Consider the following 10,256-nt stretch of genomic DNA (forward strand, 5'->3'; position numbering starts at 1 on the left):
GTAATTAAACATGGAGATTGCTGGTGTCTGCAACTTCAAATTGACTTTCTACCCAACTAAAAGGGGCAGGAAACAATATTAGAAGTAATAGAAAATATTAGAAGATTTAAAAAAAATGAATTATAGTGGGGTACTAGCCATAGATAGAGAAATGTTAATCATCCTTTAGTGTTGGTCATGTTTGCTTTGTTCTGATTAATGAAGAGTTCACTCTGACCTGGCTAGGAGGCATGTGCCTCAAGAGTTTACCTCGGAAATGCTTTCCATTCTCCTGATCTGAGGACAAGGGGGGCTATCTGTCGTCATGAAAAGATTAACAACCTGATTATTGGGACACTAGACCCTGGACCCGTGATGGTAACTCACTGGTGAGCAGCCCCTGTAGCCCCAGCCCATATCTCTCCCCCTTGCCTGATAAAGATATGATAGGAAATCCACCCTGGCATTGGCCAGACTGTCTACTAAAAATCAACATACTAAAACTCCTCAAAGCAACCAACTCCCCTCATCTGTGTGACTTAAAATATGACCCCTTCCAGTAAAAGGGCAACTCACCCTATCATTTGTCATCCAGTACCATCTGGTGCTCAGCCTTTTCCCTGTCTATGGGGAAAGAAAAATAAAATGTCCTCCCTTTTCTCTTTTCTCTCAGTTGTGAATTCTTTCACAAGTCCATGTCACTGGCCTAAACAAAATGCTAACAATTCTGATTTTACCCTAAGGCTTACAATTTTCTGCTTCCAGCTTCATTTTTAAGAGGCCTTGTTTCTAAGTTTTCTTAGTGCAGATATAATCTTTATTCTGGAAGTAGCCTGTCTCTGCTTTCCAGGCCTTTCTTGAGTCTCTGTTGAATGTTCCAGGTGTTCAAGGAAGTCACTGAAATGGTTAATAATGTTTTAAAGGGTAAAGGCAAAAGCTTGTAAAAGGCAGAAACTTTGAAAAATGCATTGATTGCATGGCTCTTGCTCTGCCTTCTGTTGAGTAAGGATTATCTGGATTATCCACAAAACATGAATCACCCAGCAGATGAAGGATGTGATATCAGACCAGTCCAACTGCAAAGTGGACAATGGGCCAGGCAGAGTACATCAGCAGGAACTACTGGAAGTTAAAAGTACAGTATATAACCTACACCCCAACTGTTATTCGAGGCTAACCCCTCTTCAGGCTCAGTCTGCCTGCACCCAGGTGCATGCAATAAAATCGTTTGGCTCTACATTGGCCTTGCATTGTGGATGTGATCTCCTGACGGCTCAGACCTTTTAGACACAATTCTTTTGCCTGGATCTCACATGTCTTTTTTTTTTTATTTTTTATTCTTCACCCAAGGATACTTTTCTATTTATCATCAGATAGAGTGGGAGGAAGAGAGAGACACAGAGAGAAATATCAATGTGATAGAGCCACATCAACTGGTTGCCTCCTGCACGACCCAACCGGGGCCAGGGATAAACTGCAACCAAGGTAAGTGCCCCTTGACTAGAATCAAACCCACAACTCATTGGTCTGAAGGTCAATGCTCTAACCATTTAGCAAACCAGCCAGGACCGATCTCAGGTGTCTTAAAACACTGTGTGCTTTCTTTGTAGTTGTTCTTTACTAGTTACTGTTTATATATATATATATATATATATTTTTTTTTTTTTTCTTTATTGATTTTAGAGGGAGAGATAGAAACATCAATGAGAGAGAACATTGATTGGCCACCTCCTGCATGCCCCCCACTTGGAATCTGACCCACAACCTAGGCATGTGCACTGACCGGGAATTGAACTGGCGATCTTTTGGTGCATGGGTTGATGCTCAACCAGTGAGCAACACCGGCCAGGCCTTTGTTACTATTATTTCCTCAGAAGCCTGTTCTTTGCTTGGTCTTGGGCAGTTTCTACTTGCAAAAGCACTTAGTGGATAATGGTAGCTGATTATCTCTGAGGGATCATAATAAAAAGAAAAGCAAACCAGATGAAGCTTACAATTGTCTGAGCTGCTTGTCTGGAGATATGTCACTATCCCAGCTTACAGACAGTTAAGAATGAAACAGAACTGACCATCTCACTAACAGATATCAGATAAGACAGACATCAGAATTCAGGGACATGGAGGGAGATGAAATTAGCAAGATAAAATAGAGAAAGAGAACCAGAGAAAAATTCCAGAAATTTGAATAAAGTTTCTCTTAGGTCTTTGACTACATACTAAGTGTAGGGAAGGGAAAATAATTTTCTTTCTATCCCTCTCAGTTCTTGGCTGAGATCACCCTGTAATAAATAACAAATTAATGAGAAAAAATAATTTTAATTTTGTATCTATGTTCAAATAGGAGCCCCACAAACATGTGAGACTCATAAGGTAGCCAGATGGTTGAGGTTTATATAGCATCTTCAGCTAAGAAAAAATATAGGAGTCTATGGTTTCAAAGGTGGGGGGGTGGGGATAAATTCAAAGGAAGATAAGAAATATTTGGTAATCAAAGACTGCCTTGCACTTTGGATAAATCTCTCAGGTGTAAACTTCATCTCTCCTAGTGCAGGCCCCCTTTCTAATGTAAATCTCCTTTACAAAAGGGTAATTTCTACTGTTTTCAGAGCTTCTCTTGTGTCTGCAATTTCTCAGAATAATCCATATGCCAAAGAGGCATATTTTAGTGTGGTATATTCTGCTACATATATAAGCTATGTAACAAGAGTAAAATGATCTAATTGAACATCTGGGATATTTGATATAGACTTCAGAAAGGCCCTACAATGAGAGTAGGTATAAACTACTCCCAAAACAAAGGTTACTCTATGCCCACATTAAGAAAATTTAGAAAAAAGTCTTGAAAGGATTAAGCTGAACTATATTTAAATTACCTATTTGTCAGAACAAAATTCAACACTCTTTAAAGAACAATTTTAAAAGTAAACTCTAGATATTCATAAAGTAACATCTACCATGTTCAACATACAGTAAAATTGAATAGACATGCAGATAATTGGGAAATCAATCAACATAATAGAAACACATCGATAAACGAGAGAGATGATAGACAAAAACTTTATAACTGCTATTAAAAATATATTCAAGAAGTTAAAATAATCCAAAATCTAAATTCCAAGAGGCTGTTTATAGAAATAAACATATCTATTCTAAAGTTTATATGAAAACTTCAAGTACCTAGAAAAGCCAAAATTTTAATAATCAAATTACTAACTTAAAAATATGATACATTACAGTTAATCAAATTAAAAATATGTGTTTTTTAAAAGATACTGTGGGGGAAAAAAAGAAAACAAAAACTAGAAGATAATATTTATCTGATTAAAGAATTATATCCTCATATATAAATAATCTTTACAAATATTAATAGAAGAACAAAAGACCAAATTGGAAAAACATTTATGCAGGCATTCTACAAAAAGAAAAGATACAGATGGCCAATAAACACATGAAAAGATATTTACTCTCATTAAGAGAAATGTAAATTTTTATTAAGAAAATTAAGATCATTAAGAAAATGTAAATAGATATCACAAAATCCATTAGAATTAATACAGTTTTAAAGATTGACCATGAGCCTTGGCCAGGTGGCTCAGTTGGTTGGACCATTGTCCCATTCACCAAAAAGGTTTAGGGTTCATTTCTTAATCAGGGCACATACCTAGGTTGCAAGTTCAATTCCCAGTTGGGGTTCATACAGGAAGCAACTGATTAATATTTATCTCCCTCTCTCCCTTCCACTTTCTCTAAAATCAATAAAAACATATCCTCAAGTGCAGATTAAAAAAAAAGATTGACCATGAAAAGTATTGATTAGGATTCAGAGCAGCCAGAACTCTCATACACTGTGGTGAGAATATGAATCTGTACCTTTCATCAAACTAATTATATACTTACTATACAAACAAGTAAACTCACACCTAAAAACCCAAGGGAAATGCAAACACACATCCACATAAAAACTTGCACAATATTTTTTTTTTCAGTTTTATTCATAATATTCTCAAACTGAAAGCAACCAAAATGGCCAACAAAAAGTAAATGATTAAACAAATGGTGGTATATTCAATGTACCCAGCAACAAAATTAACAAACTAATGAAATATGGATTTTTAAAAATTAATGCTGAACAAAAGAAGTCAGACCAAATAATTCCATGTAAGTTATACCTCAATAATTAATTATTTAAAAGTATATAGCCTATGAGTAGAAGGTTTACATATAATAGATGCTCAATGAATTAAAGTTATTAATTATATATTAATTCCATTCAAAATTTCCTGAGCAACTTCTCTGGTCTCTGCCAGCTATTGATCATAGCTGAAACAAATTGAAGAAGGACATACTGGAGCTCATTTCTACCTAATTAAAACAGGAGAGATAGTAGTTGTGTTAAAAATATATCCTTAGATGGTCTAATGTTAGATTCAGGGTTTCTAAATTTTCATGAACATGCATATGCGTTTTATTATCTTCTGCTTAATGCTAACATATACCCAAACTTAAAAACTTGATTTTTTAAAAACATGACATTTATGTTATTATTTGATATTATGTATGCCTTTTTTCCCCCATAAACAACAACAACAACAACAAAAATAAACAGTTCTTTTCTGGTAGCTCTTTTTAGAGAAAAATAATTCATCACACAAAGAATGAGGATTAATCACAAATAGGTCAAGTTCAATTTCTTCTAATATCATTGTTTTGGTTCTTTGGGAATTGCAACTGAAGTCATTATTATTTTCTTCTCTGTGGATTTAACATATTTATGCAGGAAATCCTCAAACTTGAGCGATTTTCATAAAACTCAAAAGTGTATATAAAGAAAATAACCATAGCTTTAGGTGCAGTTGGCTTATTTTGACATATTTATTTCTGTTCATTAGAGAACTCTCCTAAAACACGTAGTCATGGGGTTTTATTCCAGGTTGCGGCATTTGTTCTAGTTTACAGCAAGAGCTCTTAAATCTAGACGACTGTTTTATAAATGCCTGTCCTTAGTCACAGGAGAATGTTGTGACCATATGGACAGAAAAGTTAAACTTCTTCACTACTGAGAAAACAAGTAGTTGAATATGCCTATCGATGGTAGTAGCTTGTTTGTACAGGGCCTCAGAAGAACATTTACGAAGAGCAAGTGGACTGGGATGTGTGTATGTGGGCTTCGACAGAAGGAAAGGGCGGAAAGGGCTATTTTGTATGAACAATAAGTGAGTCACAATACCTATGAGTCTTCCCAGTTCTCACTCATGAAGCTACGGTATTTCAAGCTGCACATGGAAATGCTGGGGCGAGGTATTCTAAGAGTTGCAAAAACAAATGAGTACTGGCACCAGGCAGCTGTAGGACATATAGCCAAGGAGGTTATCCAGGGTCATTGCTGGAGGAGGCCAGGTTACATCATGATGAACAGGAAAGAAGGTCAATTTCAAAGGAGAAGTTGTGGACACAATTAAGTCATATGACTGGAGAATGAGAAACAAGGAGTAATAAGGACATGAAAGATGTTGAGAAAGTGATTTAGAACTATGATAATAAATAACAAATGTATAGTAGACTTCTTTCAAATAAAGCATTGCTCAGTTTGTTCAAGAGAGTGTGGTTAACGAAAATAAATGAGTCGGGACAATGTTAACATAATCGTGTGAGTCTAATAAGAAAGACATAAGAAGCAATTTTGTGGACAGGCTTTACAGGTCTCACTGTACAATAAGTGAAAGAGGTTTTCCTTTACTTTATGGGCTAGTGCATTCAATGCAAAAGCAGCGTGTCCTGTGGGGAGAGGCAGTGGGCCTCAGCTCTGTTTAGCAACATCAGAGGCATCACCTGGGATCACCTGAGTGTAACATTGTGTGTGCTGCCCCAGCGGGCCCTACAAATGGACTCTTAGTGTATTCCAAGGGAAATGCAATACTCAAGAGGCCAAGTAAATAAAAGGGTTGATCAAGTATAGCAGCTATTTGACAGAGAATATTATGATAGACCAAGAGCACAAATTTACTTGTAACACTAATAAAATAAAGTTAACCTTGTCCTCACATCAGCATAGTGCAGCATTGTGAAGAACAGCAATTAGCACTACCCAGGAAAATAACATAAACAGGCACAACTACCACAGATGGATGTTAGTTTGAGGGTTATATTATGAAGCCTTGTCAGGAGCAGAGAGAGTCTATTTTCGCATTTAACTTACACAATTTCAGTGGTACAAGATGTATTTATTTTATTGTAGATGCTGCAAAATTATATTTTGAACATGTGTCATGAATTACAGTATATATTTTACATTTATGTACACATTTTACTACCCAAGGTTTTATATTCTAAAATCATGACAAAATTATACTTCTAGGAGGGTTAAAGGATTTTTAGAGATAGCATTTTATAATATAAGGTTTTGTCTTTAATCTCTAATTTTAAGAACCAACCCTGGCAAAAGAGAGAACTTCAATTTAATTGGTAACAGAGACTCCCAGCCAGCAATTAAGGAAGATACAGAGAAAGACACAAAAGTTACTCACTTGCAAAGAGTAAAATAGTGTTGAGGTTATCCTGGGGTGTTATGGAATGAGGGTACAATGATTAGGTTGGTGATTTACCTAATGTTATGTCATCAGACTTTCATCATTCACTCAATCAGTATATATCTGTTAATGCTAAGCCAATCCAATGTCCGAAGATATAATATTCTTAGATGGTAGTGTATAATAAATAAAAGACATATCACATTACAGGAGTCATTGAGATGAGAAATAAAGGAGATTCAGCGTGGCAGCTCCGTTGCCCACAGAAGGCTTTCTCAGAAGATTGTAGCTGAGTTGAGATCTGAATAAAGAGAACAAGTGAAGCACACAACTATCCCAAGGGAGGAGTATTCCAAGCAGAAGAAACTACAACTTCCTAGTGTAGAAACGTAGTGCAGACCAACCATGAGGCCCAAGTGGCTTCTTCACAATGGATAAGAAACAAACGGGCAGAAAGTGAATTCAGGGAAAGTCAGAAGCCACATCGTAAACAACTATGTACTCATGATATGGGTCAAATTCTGTGCCCTGCCTCCCACCCTAACCCCCAAAACATAGGTAGAAACCTTAACCTCCAATACCACTGAAAGTAACCTTATTTGGAAATAGGGTCATTGATACTACAATTAATTAAGATGAGGTCATAGTGGAATAGGATGGGCCTCTAATCCATCATGCTGGTGCCCTTACAAAGAGTCCATGTGAAGACACAGAGACAAAAATGAGAATGCTATATCTTTACAAAGGTAGAGACTGGAGTAGGTAGCTGTAAGCCAAGGAACGCCAAAGATTGGCAGCAAATAACCTTAAACTAGGAAGGATTCACCAACAGGTTTTAGAGGGATCATGGCCTGGCCAGAACCTTGATTTTTATACTCTACCCTCCAGATGCCTAAGTAAACAAATTTCTGTTGTTTTAAGCTACCCAGTTTGTGATACTTTGTTGAAGCAGCCCTAGGAAACTAGTATAGTACCTTTGTCTTTTTTTTATTTTTTACTAGACTTTATAGAATTTTTAGTTTCACAGAAAAATTGGGCAGAAAGTTCAGAGTTACCATATACCCTCTGCACTTACACACCCTCTGCCTCCCACACTATTAACATCCCCACCAGAGTGGTACATTTGTTACAAGTGATGAACCTACTTTGACACATCATTAGCATCTAAAGTACACAGTTAATTTAGGATTTACTCTTGGTTTTATAAATTCCATAGGATTTGGCAAATGTATGGAGGGCTGGGCAAAAGTAGGTTTACAATTGTAATACAAATAAATTATACAATACTTAATGAATAGTAATACAAGAATAAACTGTTTTGCATACTTACAACTGCAAACCTACTTTTGCCCCACTCCTGTGTAATAACATATGTGCACCATTTTAGTATCAGAGTAGTTTCACTGACATAAATATCCTCTTTTGTCCACCTATTCATTTTTTTCTACTCCTTTATAATCCCTGGAAGCCACTGATCCTTTTGCTGTCTCCATAGTTTTGCTGTTCCCAGAATGTCATGCAGTAGAAATCTTAAAGAATATGGCTGTTAAGAACTGAATTTTGTTCCCAAAATTTATGTGTTGAAATATTACCCACATTGTAATTGTATTTAGTAATGGATTTTTTTAAGAAAGTAATTAAGGTTATTTGGATAACCTTAAGTGTGGGACTCATCCAATATGGTTGGTGTCCTCATAAGAATAGAAAGAGACCTTGGGATGTACACAAGCAGAGAAAAGGCTCTTTGAGGACAAGAAGATGGCTCTCTCCAAGCCAAGGAGAAAGGCCTCAGGGGAAACCAAACCTACTGTCAAGTCACCTTGACCTTGGATTTTCAGCCTCCACAACTGTGAGAATTGAATTTCCACCAAGCCTTCCTGTCTGTGGTATTTTGCTATGACATCCCTAGCAGAAAAATACAATGTAGCCTTATTAGATTCACTTAGCAACATACATTTAAGGTTTCTCTCTCTCTTTTCATGGCATGATAGTTCATTTTCTTTAGCACTGAATAACATTCCATTGTCTAGATGTACCACATTTGTTTATCCATTCACCTACTGAAAGGACAGCTTGCTTGCTTCCAAGTTTTTGAAATTATGAATAAGGCTGCTCTAAACATTTATGCATAGGTTTTTGTATAGAGGTAAGTTTCAGTTAATTTGAGGAAATACAAGGAGTACAATTGTTGGTTGAATTTTAAGATTCTGTTTAGGTTTTAAAAATCTGCCACTGTCTTCTTTAATGACTGTAATATTTTATATTCTTACCAGCAATGAATGAGAGTTCCTATTACTCCACATCTTTGCCAGCATTTGATGTTGTCTGTGTTTAGAATTTTAGCCATTGTCACAGAAGTGTAGTGGTATCTCATTTTGATTTACAATTCTCTATTGATATATAATGGTGAACATCTTTGTATATGTGTATTTGGCATTTATATAGCTTCTTTGATGAAGTGTTACTTTTTTCTCTTTAATGTTATATATAATGAGAATATATAGTAGAGGTTTGAAAAAAATTAACACAAATCTATTTCTGTCTCATGGCAAAGTGACAAAGGGTAATGCAAAGCATGTGAGAGAAGAAGCAGCACAGAAACTAGTTTGTCAATCTGGAGGCATTTGCTATAGCCCAGATGGCTTGTTACAAAACGATGAAATTGGAAATGAGGAGAAATGGTCAGTGTGTGTGTGTGTATGTAAAGCTGATCACTTATAACTATTTTATACACATACAATAGAATTTCCTATTGAATGAGATGTGTCATGTGAGAGAAAGAAAGCAATCAAAGGTAATGGATGACTAAAATTGTTGTCTAAAGCACTTGGCTATCTGCTGTATTGTAAAACAATGTCACAGGAACAAGTTTAAGAATAAAAGTCAAATGTGATTTATTTAAAATTTGACCCACTTCTTAATTTTTACTTCTAGGTTGGAAAACATCTTTACAGATATAGTTGCTTATCATTACCAAGAATTAAAGAGTGTTTTATACAAATATAGGTAAATAATTTCTCATATTGGTTTATAACTTTGTAAACAGGACATGAAGCATCATCACCAAAACAAGATTATATATATTGTTGGCCGAATAAATGCTTATTTATAATAAATTTTCAAAATAGGGATTTTCAACAATGGTGCTTTTGATGTGGGGCTGGATAAGTATTGTGAGGGGTTGTCCTATTCATGGTTGGATGTTTAACAGTATCTCTGACCTCTACTTTCTAGATGTCTGAAGAATACTACATCATAGTGTAGTTACCTTCATTGTAGTTTTGATTTGCATTTGTATTTGCCTGATAGCTAGTGAAGTTGAGCATCTTTTCTTTCTTTAAAAAAAAAAAAAAAAAATTTATTTATTGATTTTAGAAAGGGGGAGAGAGAGAGAGATAGAAACATCAATGAGAGAAAACATTGACTGACTGCCTTCTACATGCCCCTCACTGGGGATTTGGCCCACAGCCTGGGAATGTGGCCTGACCGGGAATTGAACTGGAGACCTCTTGATGCTTGGGTCTCCACTCAACTACTGAGCCACACCGGCTGAGCAAGTTGAGCATCTTTTCATACATTTGTCATACACTTGTTGGTCTTCTTTTTTTATTTTTAATTCTCACCTGAGGACATTTTTCTATTTATCTTCAGATACAGTGGGAGGGAGAGAGAGAGAAAGAGAGAGAACATCAACGTGAGAGAGACACATCGACTGGTGGTCTCCCACACAACTCTGACCAGGGCCAGGAA

Source organism: Molossus molossus, unplaced genomic scaffold, assembly GCF_014108415.1.
Source record: "Molossus molossus isolate mMolMol1 unplaced genomic scaffold, mMolMol1.p scaffold_m16_p_5, whole genome shotgun sequence".
Lineage (NCBI taxonomy): Eukaryota > Metazoa > Chordata > Mammalia > Chiroptera > Molossidae > Molossus > Molossus molossus.